We start from the raw sequence: 21,595 nt of genomic DNA, 5'->3' as shown, positions 1-21,595 counted from the left end.
GTTTTATACAATGTTCATGCAAGTTTGACACACAGGTTGTGGGTCACTAATAATTGCTATCGTAGCGTTCTCTGCTAGGCCTGTCCGTATACTGTCTTAATACTCTGTGAATAATGAACTGATGCTGAGTGGCCAAGAGTGGCGGGAGCTGCGCTTAATTTTCCTCCTGTAGAGGCCTCTCTTGTCATGGTGCGGTTCTAATCAGCGCACCATTGCCCGACGTCGTTCACCACCTTCTCTTCACTTGCGTTCTTCATCTTCGTTCCGGCGCTTGTGGTTGTGCCAGAACACTATATGACTAATTTTGGATGGTTGTACTGATTAGAGTTGGTTTTGAATAGAGGAATGGCGGTACATTTTTGCAAATCACAGTGTATTTATTCTGTGCAAGTGAGTTGCTTTTAGGAAGTTGTGATTTTACTCAAGATTCCTAACACTGAAGTTCTCCATCGAAAATTTTTGGATATTCAAATAAACCATTAGTACAGCCTTGGATTACTGTTGTGAGGTATATGAGGTTAACAATATAGGCCCCATATTCGTGTTGGGTCTCCCTAGGACTATAGCTCATACTCGTTGCGCCTAGGTAACTTAGAAGAAGATCTGTTCGGAGTAGTAAAGCAACTTAAATCACTTAATAAAAGCAAGTCTTTTGGTCCAGATTGTACACCAATTATGTTCCCTTCAGAGTATGCTGATGCGATAGCTCCATACCTAACAATCGTCAACAACCGCTCGTTCGACAGAATATCCTTACCCAGAGACTGGAAAGTTACACAGGTCGCGCCAGTATTCAAGAAAGACAGTAGGAGTAATACATTAAATTTCAGTCTCATATATCGTCGACGTTGGTATGCAGCAGGATTTTGGAACATATATTGCGTTCCAACATGATGATTTAACTTGAAGAGTACTGTCTATTGACACACAGTCAATGGATTTATAGCGCATCGTTCTTGTGAAACGCAAATAGCTCTTTACTGACACGAAGTGTTCAGCGCTATTGAGAAGGGATTTGGATTTCAAATTGATGCCGTATTTCTAGATTTACAGGATGCTTTTGACACTGTACCTCGGACTGCGTGCTTATGGAATATCTCTGTTATACCACTGGATTCGTGATTTCTTGTCAGAAAGGTCACAGTTCGCATTAACTGAGTGAAAGACGTCGAGAAAACAGAAGCGATTTCTGGCGTCCCTCAAGGCAGTATTGTAGGCCCTCTCCTGTTCCTTACACATATAAATGATTTAGGAGACACACTGAGCAGCCGTCTTAGGTTGTTTGCAGATGATGCTGACGTTTATCGTCTAGTAAAGTCGTCAGAAGATCAAAAGAAATTGTAAAACGATTTAGGAAAGATATCTGTATGGTGCGGTAATTGACAATTGATCCTAAATAATCAAAAGTGTTGGGTCAACCACATCAGTGAAAAGGAACCCGTAAACTTCGGTTAAGTCTGGAACTGCGCGACCGCTATGGTTTCAGGTTCGAATCCTTCCTCGGGCATGGATGTGTGTGATGTCCATAAGTTAGTTAGGTTTAAGTAGTTCTAAGTCCTGGGGGACTGATGACCTCAGATGTTAAGTCCCATAGTGCTCAGAGCAATTTGAACCATTTGAAACTTCGGTTACACGATAAAGCTGTCAAATCTAAAGACCGCAAATTCAACTAAAAAAAGAACACATAGAAACTGTTGTGGGGAAGGTGAACCAAAGACTGCTTTTTATTGGCTGAACACTTAGAAGATGCAATAGACTTCCTACAGAGACTGCCCTCAGTAAGATTGTCCGTCCTCTTTCGGATTACTGCTGCGCGGTGTCTGATCCTTACCAGACAGTGTTAAAGGAGTACATCGAGAAAGCTCGGAGAAGAGTAGTACATTTTGTACCATCGAACAATAGGGGAGAGTGTGTCATTGACATGATACAGGATTTGCGACGCCCATCATTGAAACAAAGGCGTTCTCTGTTGATGAAATCTTCTCACGAAATTTCAGTCACCAACTTTCTCCTTCGAATGCAAAAATATTTTGTTGACGCCGACCTACATAGGGAGCAACGATCACCATGACGAAGTGATGGAAATCAGAGCTCGCACGGAAAGATATAGATGTTCGTTTTTTCGCGTGATGTTTGAGATTATAATGAAAGAGAATCATCGTGAAGGTGGTTCGATGAACAGTCTGCCAGGGACATGCGTGTGATTTGCAGAGTATCCATGTAAATGTAGATGTAGGTTGCTACTGGCCGACTGGTTGACAAAATAGATTTCACCGAGCATAGCACAACAACAGAGTAGGCAGGGAAAGAGAGAGAGACAGGAGTGATAAGAACAAAGAGATAGAGGATTAGGAGAGAAAGGAAGTAAGAAAGACCAGAAAGGAGGACGTCCGAGAAAGAGGGGATATGGAGCGAGAAAAAGACACACTGCAATGGGACGCTGTTCAGCATTTCAGAGATATCGCTTAACAAGAAAATACCGGCTGTGCGTATCAGATTGAACCCGCCGTAATTTTCACAGAACCACCGGCTCTGGCAGAAACAAATGCGCGGCGGAGGGGATTCCCGCAGCACGTGCCGGGGACGGGAGCCGCCAAATGAACAGAGCCGGCCAGCTGCGGGAACGAATTCGTCGACCGCAGCTTCGACCTCGACGTCTGTGGGGCGCGATATTTTGGCATCGAGCGACGCGATGGTGGTGCGATTTCATAAGCGTGCCACCGGTGGCGGCGACCGCGGCTGCGGCGCATGCAAAGTGTGTGGCCGCGCGGCGGACGGCAGCCGGCCGGAATGGATCATCGCCGCGCAGCGCCGCGCGCCGCGTCGCCAGTTATTCGCCGCGAATATTGGGGCCGCCCCGCTGCCGGCGCTAAGTTATTCATAAAGCGCCGCCTGACGGACGGCCGGCGCGTGACCGCCACGGCCGCCGCCTGGATGGCTGGGCCTTTATCCCCCGCACCACGGATTTCGCTGTCGTACCACAACACGCAACTGCCGACACTGAGCCCAGCAACAAATCAAAACTTTCGAGTCGGTCATTTCACCCAACCTAACAGAAAAATTCGGAGTAGGTATTAAAATCCATGGAGAAGAAATAACAACTTTGAGGTTCGCCGATGACATTGTAATTCTGTCAGAGACAGCAAAGGACTTGGAAGAGCAGTTGAACGGAATGGACAGTGTCATGAAAGGAGGATATAAGATGAGCATCAACAAAAGCAAAACGAGAATAATGGAATGTAGTTGAATTAAGTCGGGTAATGCTGAGGGAATTAGATTATAAATGAGACACTTAAAGTAGTAAAGGGGTTTTGCTATTTGGGGAGCAAAATAACTGATGATGGTCAAAGTAGAGAGGATATAAAATGTAGACTGGCAATGGCAAGGAAAGCGTTTCTGAAGAAGAGAAATTTGTTAACATCGATTATAGATATGTGTCAGGAAGTCGTTTCTGAAAGTATTTGTATGGAGTGTAGCCATGTATGGAATTGAAACATGGACGATAACTAGTTTGGACAAGAAGAGAATAGAAGGTTTCGAAATGTGGTGCTACAGAAGAATGCTGAAGATTAGATGGGTAGATCACATAACTAATGAAGAGGTATTGAATAGGATTGGGGAGAAGAGACGTTTGTGGCACAACTTGACCAGAAGAAGGGATCGGTTGGTAGGACATGTTCTAAGGCATCAGAGGATCACAAATTTAGCATTGGAGGGCAGCGTGGAGGGTAAAAATCGTAGAGGGAGACCAAAACATGAATACACTAAGCTGATTCAGAAGGATGTAGGCTGCAGTAGACACTGGGAGATGAAGAAGCTTGCACAGGATAGAGTAGCATGGAGAGCTGCATCAAACCAGTCTCAGGGCTGAAGACCATAACAACAACAACATCAGAAAATGGTTAGTACAAAATATCTGGCTCCAGTGACACTACAGACTGAAGAGTTCTCGGGTGTCCAGCCGGATACGATCGTAGAATGTCCACGATATTTCTGCGAATAAACGTTCCGCCATCAACAGGCGTGCTGATACAATGGTTTGTCCGCTCTCTGACGCTAGTATTTATCCCTCGTGGATCCCGGTGCGATACCGTGCGCCGACGGCACGCCGCTTGTACAGTGGTAGCTGCGGTAGGTGGTGAATGGGGTGTGAATAGAGCTTAGTACTGTTTTCCAGGACATACTGATTGGTTACCAGTGACCCTGTTGACGAGGATCTCTGTTACGCGAATTTTTATGGCTTCTTTGAAGGTGCAGCCGCAGTGTGTAGTCCAGTACTTTTGTCTCGTCATAATTCGCTGCGTGTCCAGTTTTTATGCAATGTTCTGCTAGGACAGATTAGCTTGGTGACCTAGGCGGTTGGTGTTGGTGTTCTTTGCCCCCTTTCTTGAGACCGACACCATCTTTCACCGTCTTGACCGGGGAGCGGAAGACTGTGTCGATTTCGTATTGCCTGTCTCCCTATTTCGAACGACCTGCAAAAGATAGAAACGCCAGTCATTTTCTCACTTCTTCAGTATGTTCTTCGTCTTGGTCCCTACCGCACTTCTGTTGTCGGAAGGCCCTCTGGATTTGGCGGTTGCCATATCCATTATTGTGGAACACAGTCTCCAGGTGTATCATGGGCATTCGACAATCATATTCGACTGGACACCTGAGAAACCTTTAAACAGTATATAAGCCGAGAGAGCCTAAGATCACAGTAACATTATCATTTGTTGAACTCTGCATCTCTACTAATCGCAGTACACCAGGCCCAGCCACGGCATGCCAAACTTTACGTGTGCTGGGTGTTCGGTCAAAGACCCGGCCCCACCATCAGTGCTGCAGTGACTGCAGCAGCAACGCACCACCGAAGGCGTGCAGTCAGCAGCCAGAGGCCACCACACAGCGGAAACGCCGTCACATACCACGCCGCCAACCAGTGACTGTAAACAAGCCTCAATAAAAAATGTTGTTGTAACCATCATTGGTCTTTCTTCAGCTGCACATCATTTAGCCGGCCGATGTGTCCGAGCGGTTCTAGGCGCTTCAGTCTGGAACCGTGCTGCTGCTACGGTCGCAGGTTCGAATCCTGCCTCGGGTATGGATGTGTGTGATGTCCTTAGGTTAGTTAGGTTTAACTAGTTCTAAGTTCTAGGGGACTGATGACCTCAGATGTTAAGTCCCATAGTGCTCAGAGCCATTTGAATAACATCCTTTCTCAGCTGAAAATGTCCGCCCCCGGTAGCTGAATGGTCAATGTGACGGATTGTCAATCCGCTTTGCCCGTGTTCGATTCCCGGCTGTATCGGGGAATTTACTCTGCCCAGGGACTGGGTGTTGTGTTGTTCTCATCATCATCCTCATCGACTGCAGGTCGCCGGAGTGGCGTCAAATTGAAAGACCAGCACCTGGCGAATGGTCTGCCCGACGGGGACAGCTGTAAATTCCAGCCCGCACTGGACACACGGTTAAAATTGGTCCCAGAAGTGTGTCCATTGCTAGCTACCCCTTATATTCCTTACGAACATGGGCGTCAATGCAGGAATTTTTCGATGATCGGGAAGGGGGGAGGGAGGACAGGAGAGGGATCAAGAAAGACTCTCAAAATGGCTTTTTTGACCAGCTTATTTGCTGACTTTCAAACCCTGTCGTTCCGAAGAAGTAAATTTTGTAGTAAGCACATAACACTTTTTGTATCTCAAATGTCTTATAGTTATCCCTTTATTACATTCTAAGACACAAAAGGATGTTGTGATGTACATGTATAGGCAAACAAATAGATAAAATTTCAGAAAAAATGGATGATTTATTCAAGAGAAAAAGCTTCACAAATTGAGGAAGCCAGTAACGCGTTGGTCCACCTCTGGTTCTTATGCAAACAGATTCTACTCTTCGCACTGACTGACAGAGTTATTTGGTGTCTTCCTGAGGGATAACGTGCCATATTCTGCCCAACTGGCGCGTCATATCGTCATAAATCCAGAGTTGGTTGGAGGGCCCTGTCCATAATGCGCTCCAAACGTTGCCAGTTGCCGAGAGATCCGGCGATCTTGTTGGCCAAGGTGGGTTTCGGCGACCACGAAGACAAACAATAAAAGCTCTCGCCCTGTGCCGGCGGCCATTATTTTACTGAAATTTAAGTCCAGGATGGCTTACCTTGAAGTGCAACAAGACGAGGTGTGTACTCGACGAACGGTTGTGCTGTAAGTGTGCCGTAGATGACAACGAAAGGTGTTTTGCCATGAAAAGAACTGGAACCCCAGACCATCATTTCCGGTTGTTGGGCCGTATGGCAGGCGACAGTCGCTGGCCATCTGGACTGAGTTCCAAGTAGGATTCATCAGAGGAGATTCCAGATCTAAATATGTCTGGAGACGCCCAGGATAGTGGTGGGATACCAGCCTGAATGTTGCTCTCCATACAGCCCAACAACCGGGAGCAATTGTCACCCCTCTAGGGCAACTTTAACGAGCTAACGAGTGATTTGGACAGGATTTGGCACGACATCTCTCAGAAGGACATGCAACAAATCTGTCAATCAATGCCAAGCCGAATAAACGCTTGCCAAAGGGTCAGATATGAGCCAGTGTTATTGACTTGCTCAGTTTCTGAAGCTCTTTCACTTAACTAAATCATCCAGTTTTACGAATATTGTTATCATTTGTTGGTATGTACATGTACATCAGTCGGTTAATTCTTTCGTGGTGTCCTTTTTCTAGTGTGTATTTTAAGGAAGATTTCTTTTGATACCTAAACAGTAAGAGTATTTCAGTACTGTATGCAAAGGATATTTTTTTTAATTTTTGTGCTATCACGACACGTCACACGTTTAGCGGCGACATGTAAAATGTGGCGAAATTATGTGGTGGCGTCAAGGTTCCTGCTGTTTTCTCGCCATTTACGGTAAGGTGCGGCAATTGACAGAGGCGGACCGCCAGGAGGAAATTCCGTTGTGACTTCAAGAATTTTGTGGAGCAGTCGAATAGGACGCACTTGAAGAGGCGTCTAGGCAGCCGCTGGCACTTTGGCGGCTGACGTCATGGTCGTACAGTCCCGAAGGCTGGAAGTACGGGAGATCCGATGCTATTTCCGTGTCCAGCAGTCTGTTCCTCGCTGTTCCTGGGGACCGCGAACTGGGGCAGCGTCTATAGTTGCGCATGTATGCTTTACTTGCATGGCTCTCATGGGTGCAGTGCAAGTTGTTAAGTTTGCCCGTTGTGCGGCTGGTGTTGTATTTACAGCAAGCAGCAGTTATTACTACTGTGTGACGCGTATGGGCCGTTATCAAGCCCGCTTCTGAGTATACGGGCTAAAAGTATTTCGAGCTGTTCATATAGTTCATAGCCGGCAATTCAGATTTCGGTTTTTCGTTATTTCCCTAAATCGCTCTAGGCAAATGCTGGTATGGTTCCTTTGAAAGGGCACGGTCAGTTTCCTTCCTCATCCTTGACACAATCCGAGCATGTGCTCCGTCTCTAATGACCTCGATGTCGACGTGACGTTACACCCAGTCTCCTCTCCTTCCTTCTTGTATAGCATGATATTATTTAGCCCACTGGTTCCATTCGCTTCGAGCTTATTATGAATCTTACACATTTTTTATTCCGTGGTTTGCCCAATACAAATTAATTGTCTCATTTTTAATGCTGTGGTCATTATCCCCTTCACTTTCTCGAGTTTGTTCTGTCGCCTTGAATTTTAATTATTCTTGTAATCAGTTTTGAATTCTGTCTCTACCGAGTAATACTTGACCTGCTGTTAAATATTTGTTTCTCTTTGCCACTCTGGTGGTGATTTACATTTTTTTAATAAAGGTTTTGAATTTACTGTAATTCCAAACTGTTAAATAAAATGTCAAGTTAATGTTCGCTCACAGTTCAATCCAATTCTACCACTTGCCTGTACTACTACAATTTTATTAATGCGAATACGGAAGACATAGCAATGTTGCTAAGGGACGATGTATAAAACAATTTTATGCTGTAGCCTCCTAAACTTTCTTATTGGAACAGCAGAACATATGAATTCTGGCGATTTAGCTCGTGTTTTTCCCCAGTTGTTGGAAAATGCCTAGAAGGACCAGCAGAAAGCTACAAGAGGACCTCACATGTTCAATGACATTGTCAAACTGTCAGTATATTGACTGTCTGAGGGCACGTATTGACGTACTGTCGGTACTAGAAATACTGATGTGCAGGATTGATGGACCTCAAAACATTCTCGGTGTTATCAATAAATACTGACCCTTTGACAATATTCTCCATTCTGATGTTGACAGAGCTTCTGGAACCAATCACGCGGCGTTAGTGTGCAGTGTTTATTTCTTCAATTCGCTGTTGTGTATATCATAGCTTAGATTCAGTTTTTAAGAAGTCTTTTAACATAAAAGAATTTTAATAGGCGTATGTAAGGCTAATCACTGTGTCTGTCACTTTAGGGTGGATAACGGAGGACTCTCTAAGACATTGCTTACATTATTAATTTGAAAATATAGTATAGATTGTTGATACACAGTAGTTTTGAAGAACACTGTCATTTTGAAAAGTATGTCGTATATCTAAAATGACTACTAAGTGGTCTGCGAAATGCATGTTAGTTTCACCAAATTATCACAAAGCGTAACAGAAATTTTTACTTTTACTGCCTGAACTAGTCATAACCAGGCAGGCACAATTGCTGCACAGGTTTCGATAGAATTTTGCTAAGTGTGCTTGCTGATATTACAGAACTTAACTCCGAGAACTAAAATGACCTATCTGTAGCCAGTCATCTCGAAGTTACTCCCGATCTCTTCTTGAACGCGACTGCCTCTCTCATTAACATACTTTTCTCCTCTATTTTATCTCTCATCAACACTAGTAACTTGTCGTACGATGCAGAACTCATCGGAAAAACATTCAGAAATCTTTCGGGTGCGTGATTCTGATTTCAGTTAGTAAATTAATATGTTACCAGTCACTATTTTTCTCAACCAATCCCTGACCCATGTCCTCTTTTTCATTGTTTTCTATTGCTTGCAAGCTATAGCTAATATAAAAGCAAAAAATGGTTCAAATGGCTCTGAGCACTATGCGACTTAACTTCTGAGGTCATCAGTCGCCTAGAACTTAGAACTAATTAAACCTAACTAACCTAAGGACATCACACGCATCCATGACCGAGGCAGGATTCGAACCTGCCACCGTAGCTGTCCCGCGGTTCCGGACTGAGCGCCTAGAACCGCTAGACCACCGCGGCCGGCAATATAATAGCAGCACACTCTTTCTTTTGGCGATTCGACATCTTCACCTTATAAAATCACGTTGTCAACTGACAATTTTTTTCAATGTTATTGATAGTGCAAGGTCGCTTCACTATATTACAGATTTGACAAACTAGCATTGTCCATAATGGAACAGGCCCCTTTAGGCGATGGATAGACAATAGCGAAAATCCGGGAGGTTTTCTGCAGGCTTCCCCTGCATGTGGGTATGTGGTAAGCCCCCGGTTTCTTCCCCTCCTATGGTAATTTTTTGGAATGTCTGAGAGTCGAGAGCCGGCCGGGTGGCCGAGCGGTTCTAGGCGCTACAGTCTGGAACCGCGCGACCGCTACGGTCGCAGGTTCGAATTCTGCCGCGGGCATGGATGTGTGTGATGTCCTTAGGTTAGTTAGGTTTAAGTAGTTCTAAGTTCTAGGGGGCTGATGACCTCAGAAGTTAAGTCCCACAGTGCTCAGAGCCATTTGAACCATTTTTTTGAGAGTCGAGAGTCAGCCAGGTAGTCACTTTGGGGCAAGTACACGATGACTGTTCTTGTTTACGTTGTCGTTGCACTGCATAGCTCACAATTTGCAAGTCTCTTTCGCAACTTGTGACTGCTTTGTATCTATAGACCTCTATCATACAGGGACCAAGAGTCGATGCTGTCCTGGGATCGACAGTTGATGTTGTCAAGTAAAGACGCCTTTGTGAGTTGCGCAGGCTTTTGGAAAGTAATTTACATCTTTAAGCCTTCCAGAGGGCATTCAGGTGCCTTCTGCACAGATACAGTGCTTCTGAATTTGAATGTTACTATCACCCTGCTGATTCTGAAAAATCTTGATACTGTATGAATACTGAGATGTCTCCTGCAAAGACACAGTGATTCTGAATTTGAATATTGATACACTGGCGGTTCAGTAAAAGCTCGATATTGTGTGCATATTGAGGTGCTTTCTGCGCAGATACAGTGTTTCTGAATTTGAATATTTTTGGCGCCAGTGATTCAGAAATCGCATATTGATGTTTACCCTTAATGAAAGTAATTGTAAATTAATCCAACTTCGGCTGGAACAGTATTGACTGAGGACAAAAAATTAGTATTTTTGAAGATAACTTTTTGACACTCATTTCCTCCTACAACGTTCTTATAAGGCGACGCCTTTTTTTTATAATACATATTGTCAGGTGGTTCTAGTTCACTGAATTACACTCTCAGTGAGGTGCCATCACGAGAAACATATTCTTTTCTTTTAATCTTTTAGGTTAGTTGGGTCATTTTCCATTAACTGAGTTTTAATTTGTTGACAATGAAATTTCAGCTGCGTTAGCATTTAGCAGCGTAACTAATTGTGCGTTACACACCAAAAACGTGATAAAGAGGTAATCAACAAAATGTATATAGCAGTTATAGAAAAGCAGTATAAAAGTTGGGGATCACGACGTGCACACAAAAACTATATAATTTTCACGTCGTATATATGTTTTGTTTGGCGTCAGTAGGTTTAAGAACACAATTATACAAAATTTGAAGAAAATGAAACGTTCTGTATGCAGTGGCTTTAACAGAAATCACGATGCAAGTGCCAGTTTCATTCATTTCGCAAGGTTCGCGTAAATCCACTTATTCTCCTCTTTTACAATTGGAATAATTTTAGCTAAATTCCACCACGTTTCTTCAAACAATCTAGGTTCACAGCGTAGCGTTTGCAGCTGCACCTGTTAAACAATAGATGGCTTCACGTTCGTCTTCAAGATGTAATGTTCGTTGAACCCTTCAGTTGCATTGAGAGTTGACCAAACTTGCAGTACCCTTAGCCATTCAGCAGTCAGTCAGATCCACTATGCTTTTGAAAAATGCATATTTGTGAAATTCATATTTTTGCAGAAGCTGGCTTGAAGTCGTAAAAACCTCTTTTCTGAGTAACAGTCATTGTGAATGGTGTTGCTCGCGTAGATTCAGCAACAAGGCTAATAAAATCTTCCAGAACTTCACACACAGTTATCCTCTTTCTTTTCTTAATGTGAGAAAGATCACTATCGATAGACATAAACGAGTGTCCTTTCACCAAAAACTAGTGTTCTGGTTCCTCAAGTGACGCTTTTATTTTAGGTAAGTAAATGATTCCACCCAAGTAGTTACTTATAACCAGACAATCAGAACAATGACTTTTGTCATCAGAGAGTTGGAGCATGTCTCATTATTTGAACATCGATGTCGGTCTTAGAGCGTAATCTTTAGACAGCTGTAAACACTGTTTCGGCCGAGCGGTTCTAGGCGCTTCAGCCCGGAACCGCGCTGCTGCTACGGTCGCAGATTCGAATCCTGCCTCGGGCATGAATGTGTGTGATGTCCTTAGGTTAGGTTTAAGTAGTTCTAAGTCTAGGGGACTGATGACCTCAGATGTTAAGTCCCATAGTGCTTAGAACTATTTGAACCATTGGAACACTGTTTCCCGCTGTTCTGGTACTTTTGTCAGAAAACATGTTAGTGGCCTGAGACATTTACAGCGTAATTTCATCAATAACTCAAATTTTCTTTTTCGATGCTTGACCCGTTATTTACTTACATGCCACAATTGTCATTGTGACTGTTGTACTATTGTGGTTGTATTCTATCGATACACAGAATTGCTTGTTTGATCTTTCCTGTGTTGTATTCGCGAGAGTAGTAGGCAACATGCACGACCGTCTGCCGAATCCTGGTCGAATCGCACTCCACACAACTAAAATAGACAACTATTTCACGGAAAGGAGTCACTGATTTTTAAAGATCATGGGCCTAATCTACATACATATTCCGCAAGCCACCTGACGGTGTGTGGCGGAGGGTACCATGAGTACCTCTATCGGTTCTCCCTTCTATTCCAGTCTCGTGTTGTTTGTGGAAAGAAGGATTGTCGGTATGCTTCTGTGTGGGCTCTAATCTCTCTGATTTTAACCCCATGGTCTCTTCGCGAGATATACGTTAGGAGGGAGCAATATACTGCTTGACTCCTCGGTGAAGGTATGTTCTCGTAACTTCAACAAAGCCCGTACCGAGCTACTGAGCGTCTCTCTTGCAGACTCTTCCACTGGAGTTTATCTATAATCTCCGTAACGCTTTCGCGATTACTAAATGATCCTGTAACAAAGCTCGCTGCTCTCCGTTGGATTTTCTCTATCTCTTCTATCAACCCTATCTGGTACGGAGCCCACACTGCTGAGCAGTATTCGAGCATTGTGCGAACAAGCGTACTGTAACCTACTTCCTTTGTTTTCGGACTGCATTTCCTTAGCATTCTTCCAGTGAATCTCAGTCTGGCATCTGCTTTACCGACGATCAACTTTATATGGTCAATCCATTTTAAATCACTCCTAATGCCTACTCCCAGATAATTTATGGAATGAACTGCTTCCAGTTGCTGACATGCTATATTGTAGCTAAATGATAAAGGATCTTTCTTTCTGTGTACTCGCAGCACATTACACTTGTCTACATTGAGATTCAATTGCCATTCCCTGCACCACGCGTCAATTCGCTGCAGATCCTCCTGCATTTCAGTACAATTTTCCATTGTTACAATGTCTCGATATACCACAGCATCATCCGCAAAAAGCCTCAGTGAACGTCCGATGTTATCCACAAGGTCATTTATATATATTGTGAATAGCAACGGTCCTACGACACTCCCCTGCGGCACACCTGAAAGCACTCTTACTTCGGAAGACTTCTCTCCATTGACAATGACATGCTGCGTTCTGTTCTCTAGGAACTCTTCAGTCCATTCACACAGTTGGTCTGATAGTCCATATGCTCTTACTTTGTTCATTGAACGACTGTGGGGAACTATATCAAACGCATTGCGGAAGTCAAGAAAAACGACATCTACCTGGTAACCCGTGTCTGGGAAGAATTTGAATTACGTAAGATAATTTACACGGTTATGATTGATTCTCCTAGCTCAATGAATTGTTCTGCAACTAGAACATTCACAAACATGACACACGGCACTGTTAAACTACAAGGTCTCGAAGATGGACAGTTCGTAACGCGAAACTGGCGGTTTCCTGCGATAGTTGACTGCTGTCTACACTGCTTGTCGGTGCCTCTGTAGCAAAGTCCATTGACATACTCCAAATCATCCTCTTCCTCTGGTAATGTCGCCCAACAACTCGTCACTACCTAGTAGTGGCAGAAGCATGACCCTCTTTACTGGCGGAAGGTCTGCGTCGTGGTATATTGTGACATCCTCGCACAGGTACACAAACTGCAGTGGTCCCTGCACCAGGGTAATGGTTACACTCAGTGACACTAGTAAGTGTAGTTGGCCACATGGTGACAAGGCTAGTTCGCTACTCGAAGGCACAAAGGCAAGGAATGCAATCAGGACGCTCTCAGAGCAAAAGAAACAAAATCATTAATGAGACAGGAATTACTTGGAACAGTATTCCGTCCAAGAGCTACATCAGAACAATGTTTCCTCGAATCTAAAAGTTTGGGTGGAGAAAGGATACGCTTCTCACACAGAGAAGAAAAATATGGTGCTTATTATCCAAGGCACAGTGTATGCCTCGGACATCTCTGAGTGTAATATTCGGAGGATCACATGTCTTACTGGAAGCTGAGGCTTCAGAATCGTCCCATAAATGCAAGCTGATAAGGTGACCACCGTTTAGTTGTGCTTTCGCGTAACACATTGGTAGATGCTGTTATGGCAGCTGCTCATTCAGTCAATGGCGTTACTCCACACACTCTTCGTTTTCTGTGGCTGCCGCAGTGGGGAGCTTCGAGGGCCTTGCCGTGCGCTGCGTTTCGCCTCCTTCACTCACTCCAAAGGACCAGCAGCGACTCCATTTTGCCACCCTCATGGGAGTTGGTGGAGCCGAGCCACTCCTCTTTTTACCGTCACCTGCTTGCCTCATCCACCTTCACATCCGTCTGGACAGCTGACCGTGTGTCGGTTAGACCGTCAGTGAGCGAGCACTTCGATTTCCTGCTGCTAATAAGGCGAGTACACCGTTCGCTTGTTACACATTTTTGCGAGCTTCAAACAGGTACAACTTATTTTCAGTTATCTGGGTAGTTACTATTTTATTTTTGTAATTTCTTGCGTGTTTGAGTGCCTACTAGACACAACCGTTTATTTTAATAACAGTGTAGTGTACAGTATCGCCGTTGCTATCGACCCTCGTATCGTACAGGCTTTTGTTTGTTTGGTTAGAACAGCTCAGTGTCGGTTAGACCGTCAGTGAGTGAGCACTTCGATTTCCTGCTGCTAATAAGGCGAGTACACCGTTTGCTTGTAGGGTAAACATAGTCATGTGTAGTGACTGTGGTTGTTGTGAGCGGACGCAAGGAGAATTGGCCACTCTTCGGGGGCAGGTGGAGGCTTTGTCTGTTAGGCTCATCGAGCTCGAGGCGCAGGCGTCGGCTCGTAGTGGCGTTGGGGCAACTGTGGTGAGACCTATGCCTACTTCGGTGGCTTTGGAATCGCATGGAACCCCTGATGTCGCTGCGTCTTCCGGCAGTGAGCTTCTTACCGGTCAGCCATCACTCCAGGGTGAATGGCGGACAGTGGTGGGCTCGCGCGTGCCTGGTCGAAAGGCGAAGGTGGGATCTGGCCGCGTGGCAGCTGCCTTACCCCTTTCCAACAGGTACGGGGTGCTTCCTAGTGGTGATGACATCGTTTCCGAGCCACCACAGGATGCCTCGCCTGTTGGGCCAGTGGCCGATTCTCCGGCAAGGTCCCGACAGTCACAGAGGGCGGGCCTATTAGTTATAGGGAGCTCCAACGTTAGGCGGGTTATGGAGCCCCTTAGGAAAATAGCGGGTAGGTCGGGGAAGAATGCCAGTGTGCACTCGGTGTGCTTGCCGGGGGGTCTCGTCCGTAATGTGGAGGAGGCCCTTCCGGCAGCTATTGAACGCACTGGGTGTCACCGGCTGCAGATAGTAGCACATGTCGGAACGAATGACGCCTGCCGCTTGGGTTCTGAGGCCATCCTTGGTTCCTTCCGGCGGCTGGCTGATTTGGTGAAGACAACCAGCATCGCACGCGGAGTGCAAGCTGAGCTTAATATCTGCAGCATAGTGCCCAGAGTCGATCGCGGTCCTCTGGTTTGGAGCCGTGTGGAGGGTCTAAACCAGAGGCTCAGACGACTCTGCGACTATAATGGTTGCAAATTCATCGACCTCCGTTATTGGGTGGAGAACTGTAGGGCCCCCCTAGACAGGTCAGGCGTGCACTACACACCGGAAGCAGCTACTAGGGTAGCAGAGTACGTGTGGCGTGCACACGGGGGTTTTTTAGGTTAGAGGGACCCCCCCTTGGGCGAAACGATAAAATACCTGACGGCTTACCAGAGAGGACATTATCATCGATGATAAAGAACGTCCGTCCTCAGAGACCAAAAACAGGAAAAGTCAACGTAATATTGGTAAACTGCAGGAGTATCCAGGGCAAGGCTCCTGAATTAGTATCTCTTATGGAAGGAAATAGTGCGCATATAGTATTAGGAACGGAAAGTTGGTTAAAACCGGAAGTGAACAGTAACGAAATCCTAGACACAGAATGGAATATATACCGCAAGGATAGGATAAACGCCAATGGTGGAGGAGTATTTATAGCAGTAAAGAATTCAATAATATCCAGTGAAGTTATTAGCGAATGCGAATGTGAAATAATCTGGGTTAAGTTAAGTATCAAAGGTGGGTCAGATATGATAGTCGGATGCTTCTATAGACCACCTGCATCAGCAACCGTAGTAGTTGAGCGCCTGAGAGAGAACCTGCAGAACGTCGTGAAGAAGTTTCGTGATCATACTATTGTAATAGGGGGAGACTTCAATCTACCAGGTATAGAATGGTGACATTATCCTGACTGCCTTGTCCGAGAATTACTTCGAGCAGATAGTTAGAGAACCAACTCGTGAAGCTAACGTTTTAGACCTCATAGCAACAAATAGACCGGAACTTTTCGACTGTAGAAGAGGGTAGAAGAGGGTATCAGTGATCATAAGTCAGTGGTTGCATCAATGACTACAAGTGTAATAAGAAATGCCAAGAAAGGAAGGAAAATATATTTGCTTAACAAGAGTGATAGGGCACAAATCGCAGAATATCTGAGTGACCACCATCAAACGTTCATTTCTGAGGAAGAGGATGTGGAACAAAAATGGAAAAAATTCAGAAACATCGTCCAGTACGCCTTAGATAAGTTCGTACCGACTAAGGTCCAAAGCGAGGGGAAAGATCCACCGTGGTATAACAATCATGTACGAAAGGTACTACGGAAACAAAGAAAGCTTCATCATAGGTTTAAGAGTAGTCGAATCATAGCTGATAAGGAAAAGCTGAACGAAGCGAAAAAGAGCGTAAAGAGAGCAATGAGAGAAGCATTCAACGAATTCGAACATAAAACATTGGCAAACAATCTAAACAAGAACCCTAAAAAGTTTTGGTCATATGTAAAATCGGTAAGCGGATCTAAATCCCCTATTCAGTCACTCGTTGACCACGATGGCACCGAAACAGAGGACGACCGAAGAAAGGCAGAAATACTGAATTCAGTGTTCCGAAACTGTTTCACTGCGGAAAATCGTAACACGGTCCCTGACTTCAGCCGTCGCACGGACGCCAAAATGGAAAATATTGAAATAAACGATATCGGAATTGAAAATCAACTGCTATCACTTAGTAGCGGAAAAGCATCCGGACCAGACGAGATACCCTTAAGATTCTACAGTGATTATGCTAAAGAACTTGCCCCCTTTCTATCAGCAATTTATCGTAGATCGCTGGAAGAACGTAAAGTACCTAGCGACTGGAAGAAAGCGCAGGTCGTTCCCATTTTCAAGAAGGGTCATAAATCAGATGCGAATAATTATAGGCCTATTTCGCTTACGTCAATCTGTTGTAGAATAATGGAACATGTTTTGTGTTCTCGTATTATGACGTTCTTAGATAATACAAATCTCCTTCATCATAACCAACATGGATTCCGCAAACAGAGATCATGTGAAACTCAGCTCGCCCTATTTGTCCAAGAAATTCACAGTGCCGTAGACACTGGCGAGCAGATTGATGCCGTATTCCTGGACTTCAGGAAGGCATTTGATACGGTTCCGCACTTACGTTTAGTGAAAAAAATACGAGCTTACGGAATATCGGACCAGGTTTGTGATTGGATTCAGGATTTCCTAGAAGAAAGAACACAACATGTCATTCTTAACGGTTCAAAATCTGCAGATGTAGAGGTAATTTCGGGAGTACCGCAGGGAAGCGTGATAGGACCTTTATTGTTTACAATATACATAAATGACTTAGTTGACAACATCGGTAGCTCCGTGAGGCTATTTGCAGATGACACGGTTGTCTACAAGAAAGTAGCAACATCAGAAGACTCGTACGTACTCCAGGAGGACCTGCAGAGGATTAATGCATGGTGCGACAGCTGGCAGCTTTCCCTAAACGTAGATAAATGTAATATAATGCGCATACATAGGGGCAGAAATCCATTCCAGTACGATTATGCCATAGGTGGTAAATCATTGGAAGCGGTAACGACCGTAAAATACTTAGGAGTTACTATCCGGAGCGATCTGAAGTGGAATGATCACATAAAACAAATAGTGGGAAAAGCAGGTTGAGATTCATAGGAAGAATTCTAAGAAAATGTGACTCATCGACGAAAGAAGTAGCTTACAAAACGCTTGTTCGTCCGATTCTTGAGTATTGCTCATCAGTATGGGACCCTTACCAGGTTGGATTAATAGAAGAGATAGACATGATCCAGCGAAAAGCAGCGCGATTCGTCATGGGGACATTTAGTCAGCGCGAGAGCGTTACGGAGATGCTGAACAAACTCCAGTGGCGGACACTTCAAGAAAGGCGTTACGCAATACGGAGAGGTTTATTATCGAAATTACGAGAGAGCACATTCCGGGAAGAGATGGGCAACATATTACTACCGCCCACATATATCTCGCGTAATGATCACAACGAAAAGATCCGAGAAATTAGAGCAAATACGGAGACTTACAAGCAGTCGTTCTTCCCACGCACAATTCGTGAATGGAACAGGGAAGGGGGGATCAGATAGTGGTACAATAAGTACCCTCCGCCACACACCGTAAGGTGGCTCGCGGAGTATAGATGTAGATGTAGATGTGTAGTCCGTCTGGCACAATCTGTTGTCCGACATTACCTGTTCCTTCAACCGGGCCCTCCAGACGTCGAGTTACCAGTTTCGGTCAGTTACTGACCATCTTCAGACCTCGTACCATGTCGGTAGGCGGTGGCGGTGAACGGTGCAGGCTTTAGGAACTCCACGAACACCAACTACTGATAGTTGTTGACGTTCATGGAGTTCGTAACGCATTCTCCGTTCACCGCCACCGGCTACCAACATCCAGCATGGTATGAGGTCTAAAGAAAGTAACTGAGCGAAACCGGCAACCACAAAAAAGAAGTTTCTCGCGGGCTAGGCTGTTTATCTGAACTTTAAACCTACAATTGATATGATTACATCTTTACCTGTAACATCAATTTCTACCATACCATAGGTTAAGTATTATATGTATTAACATGAAATACTCTTGCATCTGTCAACTACGAAGCAGTACCAATCTTTGTGTACAGTTATGGCTTATTTTTACGGATACACCCTAGGAATGATTAGCTATCTTTTGCTGTTAGTTGTTAGTATGGATTAAGCTATCTGCTGTGACAAATGTTTCTGTTATGGCTGCATGCAGCATGCCCTAATCCATGCGTAAGGCTAATATGTTTAAAATATCCCCGATATTTAGATCAACTACAGCACAACCCTCGTGTCACATCGCTTTATTAAATTACAACTCCCTTAGACTCCTCCAAGTATCTTTCCTATCACATCGCCAATCGCCAAGTTCTTGCCTCTTGATCAGATGGACCCACTTTGATACAGACTTTCCTAACACCAGATGCGGGCACACGAAAAACAAACGACTCCAGGCAATTTTAATGTGGAGAAAAATTCCGCTACTTTTACTGTTAACAAACTTGCAGTGAACATCACTTACAACAGATTTACTTGACGACAAGCACTAAATACAACATTATTTTAGCACACCTTCATTGTACTTCTCCTTCCGTCCTCGTCACCTACTGGCTCGTATTCTTTTTGACATACTACATAATTAATTCCTGTGAATGTCGGACCCATTCTGCCTTCTACACAGACTATGCCTTCGTTCCTTAATGATATCCGGAGCCGCCCTGCTGCTACGGCCGCAGGTTCGAATCCTGCCTCGGGCGTGGATGTATGTGATGTCCTTAGTTAGGTTTCAGTAGTTCTAAGTTCTAGAGACTGATGACCTCAGCTGTTAAGTCCCATAGTGCTCAAGAGCCATTTGAACCTTAATGATAGCTGTCGGTTTACATCCATCCTCTTTCCTCAGTAAAGGGGTCCTCTCAAATCTACTTCAAAACAAAAGAATAGAGCTATTACTTTAGTCAGTTCACGACATCTGCTTATATGTACTTCGTTTATGGTCGCTGTACGCCATACGCGTCGTTACTGTACACTGCATTATTATCCGTGACTACTTCCGTATCAACATCCGGCAGTGAACCTTCCTCCTAGTCACCTCTCATTTTGCTCTTATGACCCACAATGTTCCCAAACGTTCGCTACGTGTGGGCAAAAGTTCGTCGCTTTCCTCTTTAACCTAACACATGTACTCTACCACACTACGGACATCACAAGACAAAATCTAATCATCCAAAATTACAGTGTGCCAACGAAAAATAGACTCTGGCCTTCAGCAAACAACTAACGCTCAGCTCTTAATCAATTTCTCGTACTAACACCCACACTCGTCGCCTCCTCAAGCAAGTTCTCACCATCCTATGAGCGTCCGAAATTAATATGGTCCGCTCACTGCACGTTACCAACATCTAAACTTGACAAAACAATTAACATCTCTCGACATAGGCATCACTAACACTACAATTATGACTTAATCACTGCAGAATGGAATTCCATGACAATACTCCACCTGCTCTCATAACAGACACTGAAGGCGACAGGAACATTACACCCATAATTCATCATAATATGCGACAGACAGAATGTACACATCTTTTAATCTACAGAGCATTCAAAATTTTCCATCAACTACGAACTTAAGTTCAGAATGTGTCTCATACCGAATTAAATTTACACCTAATGACCTAATTATGCTACCTTTCATTTTTGTTGTCTCTTACCTATACTTTTATTCAATGATGTGTTTAATATTACTGATATGATACGCCCTACAAGATTACCGTGACTTTGGCGATTCCACCTTTACTACTAAGTTAGTCTTCCCACTAACCCATAAACGCCTTACAATCAAGAAGAGAAAAAAAATAAGTTTTCGACAGCAGAAAGACAGAAGAAGAGAAATTATACACCAGTCACGCCCATAACCTACACTAAAACATGTCTATTAAATGATTATACACACAATGGAACAAACAGGTTGACATATCTCCATTTAACACCGTTGCTAACACTCTTTACTCTGTACTCTGATGCATCATTTAGAAGGTAACAAAGCTAAAGGCTCGCCTTTTCCGAGACGCCCTTCTCCAGTTCTTATCATATCGACTCGTACGCGTTTGGGTATGCCCGCAATCGTATCTTTTCTTTTCTTACGGCCTCTGCAATTCCGCCAAATCTATCTTCTGGCCGAACTCATCCACTCAATAAAGCCTTTATCGTACCATTAAACAGGAAGACAATCACACCAACTAACACACAGTGTTCTTCAGTATTTACGCACACTCTAAAGATGAGAGGATAGGCGTTCCACTGAAAATATTCACAATTCCCTTGTTACGTAAGTTCCACAAAACGAGAGAAGAAATCCCGCAAACCACCGATGCCGAAAACAAACACCAACAATAACCCAATGACCCTTACTCCTTCGCGCACAAGGCAAAGATAAATTCATCCATCTCGTACCACCACACTCTAACCAGTCGATCTCAAACACGTCTTATGATCACCTCTGTGACTTTACTCACTAGCTAGCGAAACGTCAACAACATACTATGTTCCTTATGGTCCTTCACAATAGTCCCTTGCAGGGCTCCATCGACACACAAGATTCGAGTACTAATGCAGTCAGGAATGATCAAGTGCCATGATCCCCAAACATAGACAAATGTAATGTATTGCTAATGCATAGAAAGAAGGATCATTTATTGTATGATTATATGATAGCGGAACAAACACTGGTAGCAGTTACTTCTGTAAAATATCTGGGAGTATGCGTACGGAACGATTTCAAGTGGAATGATCATATAAAATTAATTGTTGGTAAGGCGAGTACCGGGTTGAGATACATTGGAAGAGTCCTTAGAA

This window comes from Schistocerca serialis, chromosome 6 (assembly GCF_023864345.2).
Source record: "Schistocerca serialis cubense isolate TAMUIC-IGC-003099 chromosome 6, iqSchSeri2.2, whole genome shotgun sequence".
Taxonomy (NCBI): domain Eukaryota; kingdom Metazoa; phylum Arthropoda; class Insecta; order Orthoptera; family Acrididae; genus Schistocerca; species Schistocerca serialis.
This window is presented reverse-complemented; position numbering follows the sequence as displayed.